The sequence below is a fragment of the Littorina saxatilis genome, linkage group LG8 (genome assembly GCF_037325665.1).
Source record: "Littorina saxatilis isolate snail1 linkage group LG8, US_GU_Lsax_2.0, whole genome shotgun sequence".
Taxonomy (NCBI): Eukaryota; Metazoa; Mollusca; class Gastropoda; order Littorinimorpha; family Littorinidae; genus Littorina; species Littorina saxatilis.
The window spans coordinates 57,676,213-57,685,785 of record NC_090252.1 but is presented as its reverse complement, the minus strand read 5'-3'; the positions used below and the strand labels follow the sequence as shown (position 1 = coordinate 57,685,785).

General features: G+C 40.5%; 1 long non-coding RNA gene and 1 pseudogene across 3 annotated transcripts; one reads left to right on the top strand and one right to left on the bottom strand.

Annotated features, from left to right (window-relative positions):
- The first annotated feature begins 176 nt into the window (after positions 1–176).
- Positions 177–2,339, top strand: LOC138974396 (uncharacterized; annotated as a pseudogene).
- A 3,705-nt stretch (positions 2,340–6,044) lies between these two features.
- On the bottom strand, positions 6,045–9,175 carry LOC138973916 (uncharacterized). 3 transcript variants are annotated; one of them, XR_011458219.1, is made up of 5 exons: positions 9,044–9,175; positions 8,455–8,548; positions 8,056–8,136; positions 6,821–6,867; positions 6,045–6,083 (listed from the first exon to the last, which is right to left on the bottom strand). It is a non-coding gene; the product is annotated as an uncharacterized lncRNA (long non-coding RNA). The 3 variants fall into 3 exon arrangements; XR_011458218.1 differs by having other exon boundaries at positions 9,048–9,144; XR_011458217.1 differs by lacking the exon at positions 9,044–9,175 and having other exon boundaries at positions 8,455–8,996.
- Positions 9,176–9,573: the final 398 nt, after the last annotated feature.

Here is a 9,573-nt window from a genome sequence, read left to right as displayed (position 1 = left end):
GATGTCGTGACACCCTTCTGCACCCCAACGACTTTACAACCGATGGCCAGGCAGCACTGAACATAGCACCAGGTGAGGGTAAACATCCACTTGGTCTGTTCATGGACAAAGATTGTGAGGAGAAATCCTTTCCAACCATATTTTGCGGCCAACGACGTGTTGATAACAGTGATCGAATGAAGCCCCTCACCTACAGTAAGATCTGCAAGGCTGAGCTAAGAAGTGCTGACCGGCGTGCTGCCCACTCCATTGCAAACATCTTTTTCAAGTTGAAGAAACTACAGATGTTACAGATTCGAGATTTAGCCACAACAGCACTTCGGAAAGTGAAAGGAGCAAAGACAGGGCATACTGCAGGGCAGTTGAGGAAAGATGGTGCCATTGAAGATCTTCTGCGCCAGGATCAAGGGTATCGTGTCCTCAAAACACTGCGATCCTCTCCCCCGTACTGGCAAGCGAAACAGAAGGATCTCTTTGCTATGATTAGGCAGCTTTGTAGACCAACTTTCTTTGCTACATTTTCTGCTGCTGTAACAAGGTGGCTTGATCTTCTCCGTGTCCTCTACCGCATGGAGCACAGTGTAGACCCCACTGATGATGACCTTGAGAACCTGACCTGGCAGGAGAAGTCGCAGCTTATACAAAAAGATCCTGTGACTTGCGCTCGTCACTTTGACTACAGGGTTCAGGTCTTGTTCAGAAAAGTCATCCTGAGTGATCTGCAGCCTCTTGGAAAAGTGACGGACCACTTTTTCAGAGTAGAATTTCGGCAGCGGGGGTCCCCTCACATTCACTGTATGATCTGGGTTGAAGATGCACCAAAGGCTGATACAGACTCTGACGAAGATGTGGTGGCATTTCTTGATAAACACTTGACATGTCAGAGGCATGAAGAGGGTGAGTTGAAGAACGTTTCGAGCCTGCATGAACACAAGCATTCCAAGCCATGCAAGAAAGGTGGAAAACACGTGTGCAGGTTTGGTTTTCCTCTTCCTCCCATGTCAAAAACTATGATGCTCCGTCCACTGACTCAGTCTGAAGCAAAGGAGAATTCTGGCATCACAGAAAACTTGAGAACCATCAAAAGATAACTTAGCCAGTTGAAACTGGGTGAGAACATTTCTTTTGAAGAATTTCTGGCGCGAGTCGGCATTGATGAGAATCAGTACATCCTTGCACTTCGTTCTGACCTTGACAGCACCAAGATCTTTTTGCAACGCGAACCATCAGCGACACGCATGAACAGCAGAAATGATATTCTCGCTCAGGTGTGGATGGCCAACACAGATGTGCAATTTGTCCTGGATGAGTATGCCTGTGGAATGTATATTGTGACGTACATCAGCAAGAGCCAGCGTGGCATGAGCGATCTTCTAAAACACGCTGATGATGAGGCAAAACGTGGCAACCACAGTGTCAAACAAAAAGTCAGACACATTGCGAACAAGTTTTTGAACCACTGCGAAGTGTCTGCCCAGGAAGCTGTCTACCTCCTGATGCAGCTGCCTTTGACCCGATGCACAAGGGATGTGATTTTTGTCAACACATCACCCCCCTGCCAGCGAGTTGGTCTGCTCAAGAATTCCACCATGCTTGAAGCAATGAAAGATGAGGACACAGATGTGACTCTCACAAGCCTGATCGACAGGTACTCTGAAAGACCAAAGGAGTTGGAAAACATCTGTCTTGCAGACTTTGCTACTTCGTACGACGTGAGAAAGGCAGGATCAAGCAGCAGAACAGGTAAGAACACCAAGAAGAAGGAACAGGATTTCCTCCCTGAAGGTGAATATGAGGAGGATGCAACCGACAACATCTGGAACAATGACTCCTCTTCTGGTCACCTGTACACACTTTCTGATGGCAAAGTCTTGCACCACCGGAGAAAACCAAAAGTTCTGCGCTGTGTTCGCTTTTCTCTGGAGTCTGACTCAGAAAACCACTACAGAGAGAAGCTGATGTTGTACATCCCATGGCGAAACGAGGACAAGCATATCATTGGTGGGTGTGGGACATACCATGAGAGATTTGAACAGATGAAAGAAACAGTGTTCGAAGTCAGCAGCAAGTTTGAGACCAATGCTACTGCTGTGGACCAGGCTGTGGAACAGGTGCAGAAGGATGGCATTGATGAGAAAGCATGGGATGGGGTGGCTCCACAAGCACAATACATGGAGAGCCGCCACGAGAAATACAACACAGAGAGTACCATCAATGCAGCGTTCCAACCAGACTCTGAACAGCACCGACAGTATGACATTGGTCTTGACCTGGGTTGTTACGCTACATCCGACATAACTCACGACCGTATTCACGACTTTCCGACCTTGACATTGTAGCTAGGGTCATGTGGGCGTTGGCATCATTGTCCAATCAGAAATAGTCAATGATCATCTCCTCAGTGTGTTCCGGTCCGGAACGCAACACAGTTTGTGCGGAAAAAGAGAACGTGGTTTGACAACAAAAGGGCATTTTGACCGACTCGCACTACAGCATCGTTCAAATGTGGGAGAATGACACATCTGACAAATAGCCAGTGGTTACCAACATGAGAAACTGGGGATAGGAATCGTAATCCGTATGTAAGTTTGAAGCGGCCCTGACGCTGTTTGTACGTCAATCCGAAGAGAAGCTATCGTACTAGGCCCTAGGTGACATTTCGTCAAGTTCCACTCCCAGTTTGCCGACTCTATGGCCCTCCCCCCGCCAAACTGCTGCACGCGGTGGCAGGGAAAGCAGTTCGACTTAAGGTGACTGCAGGGCAAGTTCAATTTTGCAAGCTAAAAATAAATGTTCTACTACCTTGTCAGTCTAGATCTGGAACTCATGAAACAGCACTATTCAAATCCCCATAAAGTGAGCTGGTGTTTTTCTAGATCTAAGCATCGACCGAATTCAATAGAAATGTTCCTTGCATGGCATAATTATTTACCTAAATCTGTTATTAAGTTTGAAAATCAAAGTATTCGTTTTTTGTTTGTTCGCGTGTCTGGTTTTTGCTTAGTCGATTAGCTTACACGATGTGTGGCTTTTTATTTTGTAAGGGTGGTTTAGCATGTATAAAATGAGACCTAGACCACATACGCCATGAAAGTAGAGTTCCCCGTTCAATACCAAGATTGCCAGTATTGTTATTCAGACAACTTTTGGATAAATGTGTGGGGCTGTGGTGTTGCAGTGGTAGATTGTTTGCACGGGTATGTAGGTAGGTACGTGTACATCCGTGTGCTTTTGTGCAGGCATTTGTGAAGCAGGAACATGCAACATTTTTGACAAACATCAGGGTTGTGTGTGTGTGTGTGTGTGTGTGTGTGTGTGTGTGTGTGTGTGTGTGTGTGTGTGTGTGTGTGTGTGTGTGTGTGTGTGTGTGTGTGTGATAAAACCAACTAAGCTTACATCCAGCACAAAAAGCTTCAGCTCTACTTCACCAGTCAAAAACAAACGCATTGTTTTATTCAGCTTTTGACACATATATTCACTCGATCAGAATCGAACCCTCTTCGTGAATATTTTATTTCAGAAAAAAATAACATATTGATTCTACACAACAAATGGTATTGCTATATGCTATGAGTATGAACGATGAAGACTAGCAACCGAGACAGATGAGGCATCAAGTTTCTTAGCCTTTTAGCCTCTTATGTTGCATACATGTCATTTGTTTTTAATTTTTATCTCCTGATAACTGACCAGAAAGGTACGTACAAACATCGATTCTGCAACTACCTCGTAAACTTTTCGATCGCTAATACACCAGAACTTGATACAGTATGCAACACTCACAGGCTTGATTACCTGTTGCATTGAAACGACAGAAGGAATTAAAAGACTATGTAACTGAGAGGAACCGATGTATTCAAGTTCAGAACGAAGCAGTTTCTGCCTCGGAGCCTGTATCTCATGCTATGGAGCCACTAGAAGAGAAATGTCTGGCGTAGTTTGACCCAACAGACAGAGAAGTCAAGGGGGGTAATCTATCGACAGCAGTTGTATTGCTGTTTGTATTTGATCTTACAAACCATTCTTATTAACTTGTATAAATAGTTTATCGCTTCAGTAAACACTCATCTATTTTGAAGATTACGTAATTTTCAACAACAAAAATTTAAAAAAATTCGCAATTCAATATTTCACGCAAATTTTACTGATCCGCAAACAATTTTGCATGAACAAGTGTTATGTTAGGGAGAGAGTACGAGTGCGTAGTTAGACATATTTTGAGTGGAGTAGCAAAAATGCTTTAGCCATGTACTAATTATGTTATTGAACTGCTTAGCGGAGATTTCCAGATCAATCATACGGCGGTGAAAGACTGGTCTCTAGTACGGTCTATAGGCCTACTTACAAAATATAAAAATAAACAAACAAACCAACACAAAAAAGGTTTGTGTTGCACGTAGGATTTAAGTATTTAATTGAATAGAAAAGGCAACATCGGAATAAAAACAAATCTCGTGGTTCTCTTGTCAAGGAGTATGCACAGAATATGAAAGAAGATTGTGGAGTAGGCTGCTTTCTATTCTACTGCTCTAAATTAGCAAGAGGCAAGCTTTACAATGCTATTCACACTAGGATGCAAAGCATTCAGTGCTAAAGCTCTCAAATCACAATAGTTACAAGACAAAACACACTTCTTGGGGCTACAAGAAATGTTAATATTTGTAAACACAATTAGACACATTTGTGTAAACATTTTGTATTGCCTCCCTTGAATAAAATGTATAAGAAAATATTCTGAGGAAAAAAGTTATACTTAAAAGCAAAGCTATAAAGAAATAGGTAGACAACCCGTGTAGATACCTTTATTCTTTAGACATTTTATTTTTGGAGGATGTCACTATGCAATGTTACAGATTTAAAAAAAAAAGCTTTAGATGATCTCCCTTGAACAAACATTTCTTGTTTTTACTATGTGTTAGTTTTAAGGGTATATAGAAGAACAATAAAGAACAAGTCGCGTAAGGCGAAAATACAATATTTAGTCAAGTAGCTGTCGAACTCACAAAATGAAACTGAACGCAATGCCATTTTTCAGCAAGACCAGTCCACCGCTCATGGCAAAGGCAGTGAAATTGACAAGAAGAGCGGGGTAGTAGTTGCGCTAAGAAGGATAGCACGCGTTTCTGTACCTCTCTTTGTTCAAGTTAACTTTCTGAGCGTGTTTTTAATCCAAACATATCATATCTATATGTTTTTGGAATCAGGAACCGACAAGGAATAAGATGAAAGTGTTTTTAAATTGATTTCGACAATTTAATTTTGATAATAATTTTTATATATTTAATTTTCAGAGCTTGTTTTTAATCCGAATATAACATATTTATATGTTTTTGGAATCAGCAAATGATGGAGAATAAGATAAACGTAAATTTGGATTGTTAAATAATTATTTTTTTTTTTTTTACAATTTTCAGATTTTTTTACAATTTTCAGATTTTTAATGACCAAAGTCATTAATTAATTTTTAAGCCACCAAGCTGAAATGCAATACCGAAGTCCGGGCTTCGTCGAAGATTACTTGACCAAAATTTCAACCAATTTGGTTGAAAAATGAGGGCGTGACAGTGCCGCCTCAACTTTCACGAAAAGCCGGATATGACGTCATCAAGGACATTTATCAAAAAAATGAAAAAAACGTTCGGGGATTTCATACCCAGGAACTCTCATGTCAAATTTCATAAAGATCGGTCCAGTAGTTTAGTCTGAATCGCTCTACACACACACACACACACACACACACACACGCACAGACACACATACACCACGACCCTCGTTTCGATTCCCCCTCGATGTTAAAATATTTAGTCAAAACTTGACTAAATATAAAAAATGCTGCAAATTGACTTGGACGTATTTACAATTTAATTAAACAAAATGTTTCAAATTATCTGATAATGAAATTCTACATTAAAATTAAAGCAGATCTAGGGACTTGTGCACAACATAAAACATAAGGAACTATGATCTGCATTGCTTGTTATGATGATAATGGCTGGCACCTGTCGACCGACTTGCACGCCATAATTCTATATATTTTACTATGCGCCCTGCTTGTCAATGGTCTTTCTCTGGGTGGCTCGATTCTGAGGAGATAAAGAAAATGCATTTAGTGCAAGCAGTACATAATGACAACACACATACAATTACTTAAAGCAGCTGCTGGTTTCAGAGTATTTAGTTAAAGGCCCACCCCAACTTGTTTGCCTCAATGTCGCAGATTTGGTCAGACTTTCACAATGAGTAAGATAACAAATTTAACAATGTTTTGATTTAAAAAAAAAATAGTATTCATTTTTGTTGTTTTCGGCCCCATTCACTGGGAATCTTACTCAAGGACAAGGATTTTTCTTAGGAATATTTGTATGTGAAGCTTCCAAGCCCTAGCTTCAGAAACGACCAAGAAACCCTCAATAATGGATTTTGTTGTGCATAGTGATGGCTATCCAACCGAGTGGCGGAGCACTGGTGAATCCTTTCATTCTCCTGATTGCTTGATTCTGAAATGACATTGTGGAGTTGGTAGTTATGTGAGTGTGTAGTGCCTGCTCTTCGTTGTTTAGTCGGGGGGAGGGGGGGGGTATTGAATCATATGATCATAAAGTAAGACTTCACTGTGATGTGCAGAGATTTAGTCAGGTACACAACATTGCTATGCTATCACGAAATTAGATGTTCTATCCTCTAGATGGGCTACACAACTACATCAGATGTCATGGTTGGGTTTTCGCAAGTCAGCAACATGTTTTGAAGTTCTCATTGGGTAATCACGGCTGACATCAAACACAGAAAAGGTGGAAAAAACATAAATCAATGAACTCACCTTCCCTGCATTGTGATACTAGCCATATGGGTCTGCCGAAGTAGCTCCTGCACATATTGAATTAAGTATTCATGTTATTGTTAGGATCACACTTTTTTCTGGTACATGTATATCAGACTGGAAAGTTTCTCAAGGCTTGAAGAATTCAAGAGCTTGCCTATCCCCAATAAAAAAATAAAAAAATTTAGTATGCAAGTATTTTCAGGGTCTCAAGGTTTTAATATGAAGTCTGTTCCTCTGGGGTCATGGAGAAACAAATTACAAATGAGAACATACTGTTACACAACAAATTCCGACCAATTTAGGACACACCATAACATAACTCACAAACAAACAACAGCAATACAATAATTAGTCTGCAAATACCTAAACGTCGTTCACACTAGGTATACAAAAATAAAAAAGCACATTCAGGCAGGTTTGACAAGTAGACCATTCCAGCTACTGTTCCAGACCAAAGGCCATGTTTCCCCTTACTCTGTGATTGTAATCATAATTATTGTTTATGAATGACTTCAGTTTTTCTAAGTAAATCTCTCGTTGTAATTACTGGTAAATGCATTATCCCAATTAAGATATCCTCACATCTAACCTGCGTAAACTTCATTTCAAGGGTTTTAATTTTTTTTTAGCTGGCCAAGAAATTATAAGCATTCCTCAATTATGTTCCTGTCAGACTCAATGAGCTAATCTTATAAAAAAAAAATTAAAAAAAGGTAGCATCTTATAATATTCTCACGTGAATTATAGCTAATCAGAAAACTAGTATTTAATTTTTTTTTAAACTCAAACTGAAAATACAGGCATGCAACATTATCCTTGCTGTTTTGTGATAACCCTCACCATCAACTATTCTATTTCATTTCCATCTTAACAGGCGTAGCACCTCTCTGGAAGCCAAAAGAACACTTTAAATCCACCCCCCCCCCCCCCCCAGTACTGAGTAAACATTGCTGTGCATATTTAAAAAAACAAACAATGCCTGAGTCTCCAGTCACCTGTTTATGTTGTTGTCCTTGTACTTCACTTGTAGCTTAGCTGTTCAAGAAACTGTTTCTCTGATCACATGATCAAAATTCAAATACTTAATAAACCAATTTTGATTCTATTTCTTCAATAATAAGTTGAACGTCTGCATATGTAATTGCCACAATTTACAGAGTTTCTGAATAAATGCTGCAAGAAAAACCAACAGAGTGAACAGTTTGTAAATATACTAACATACCTATATTTACCTTATGACATGTGTGGTACAGTGGCTGCTAAAACGTCCGTTACACCTGTCTGCATATATTAGGTGACAGCCCTGATGGAGACTGAAAAAAAAGTTCCTTCGTCAGTACCCTGTGTATGAGTGTGGTCGGGTATGTTCTGGAACAATTAGAGCACTCCCTATGACCATATGTTGCACGGAGGGTAGGGGGGGGGGGGGGGCTTTTAGAGGTGTAGTTGTTGGACTGTAGTGTAGAGGCTGATTGGCAGTGCTATGGGGAGAGGGTGGAGCTGGGGCGGAGAATATATCGTATGTAATTGAATACTAATAGTAAAAAGCATGATCAGTTAGACTAGAGTTAAAAACTATGTTGATCGCCAGAGACATTACATAATGTGAAATCACAAGCATGTTACTGTACCTTTCGTTTTGCCATTGAGATTGGTAGAAGGCATTGAGTGGTGAACACAAGTTGCATTGATCACTGCATCACCATGTGGTCAATCCCCTTTGATCTGCAGATTGCACCAGCACAAACCAACACTGTGTTATGATCGTAAACAGCCCACATGGCCAATAAATCTAAGAACACAAACACTAAATAGATCTAATCGGAGAGCCTGCAAACCGAGTCATGCTTTTTAAATTCAATGAAAATCTGTCTGTCAATGAAGCAGATAGATCTATCCTTGCGATTGTTTTTGCAAGCAGATAAATGTTAGAACGTCACTTATTCCGTTTTCATTCAACAAATTGATATTTTGCAAGATGCATTTCGTGCCAATGAGCTGAACAAACAATCAGAATCAAGCAAGTGGTACATTCTTGAAGACAAAATTCAGTCACGCAAACAAACTGAAGGGAAAAAATCTAGCTTACTGCTGTACTGATTTCGCCAAATAAATGCATTTGCATGCCGAAGTTATTCCTGCTTTGATTCCAATCATTCTAATTGATCTGAATGCAAAAACTATACGTAAACGAGCTGATCAAAATGAGTAACATTGCACCTGCCTATAGACTGTACTGCGAAAGCGAAGGTCGTCTGCGACTGGAGATTTTGAAGTCGAACAGCGTCGTGTCTTCACTCTCAGCGGTTGTCTTCATCGGAAAAGTGAAAAGCCTGACTTGCAATCTAGCGAAAGACACATTCTGTCTTTCCGTTCGGGCGTTGTTTGTGTACAATCTCTGAAAATGTTATTTCGAAAAAGGCGGCCGTCATTGTTTTGGGGTTTCCGCCTAGTGGTGTTTTAAACCAGTTTCAGACCGGAACACACTGAGGAGATGAGAACAAAATGGCAGCCCCCATGAAATCCGAAAGGTCACGGAAAAAAGTCGTGAATAGTGAACAGGATACCAAATGAAGAATTTGATGCAATGGTAAGATCACTGAATTGCAGTCAGCAAACGTTCTTCTATCACATACTGCACTGGATGAAGACAAAGTGTAGTGGCAGTCTATCTGCATGCGAACCTTTCCACTGTTTTCTCTCTGGAGGTGCAGGTGTGGGGAAGAGTCGCTGTGTCCTGGCCATTTACC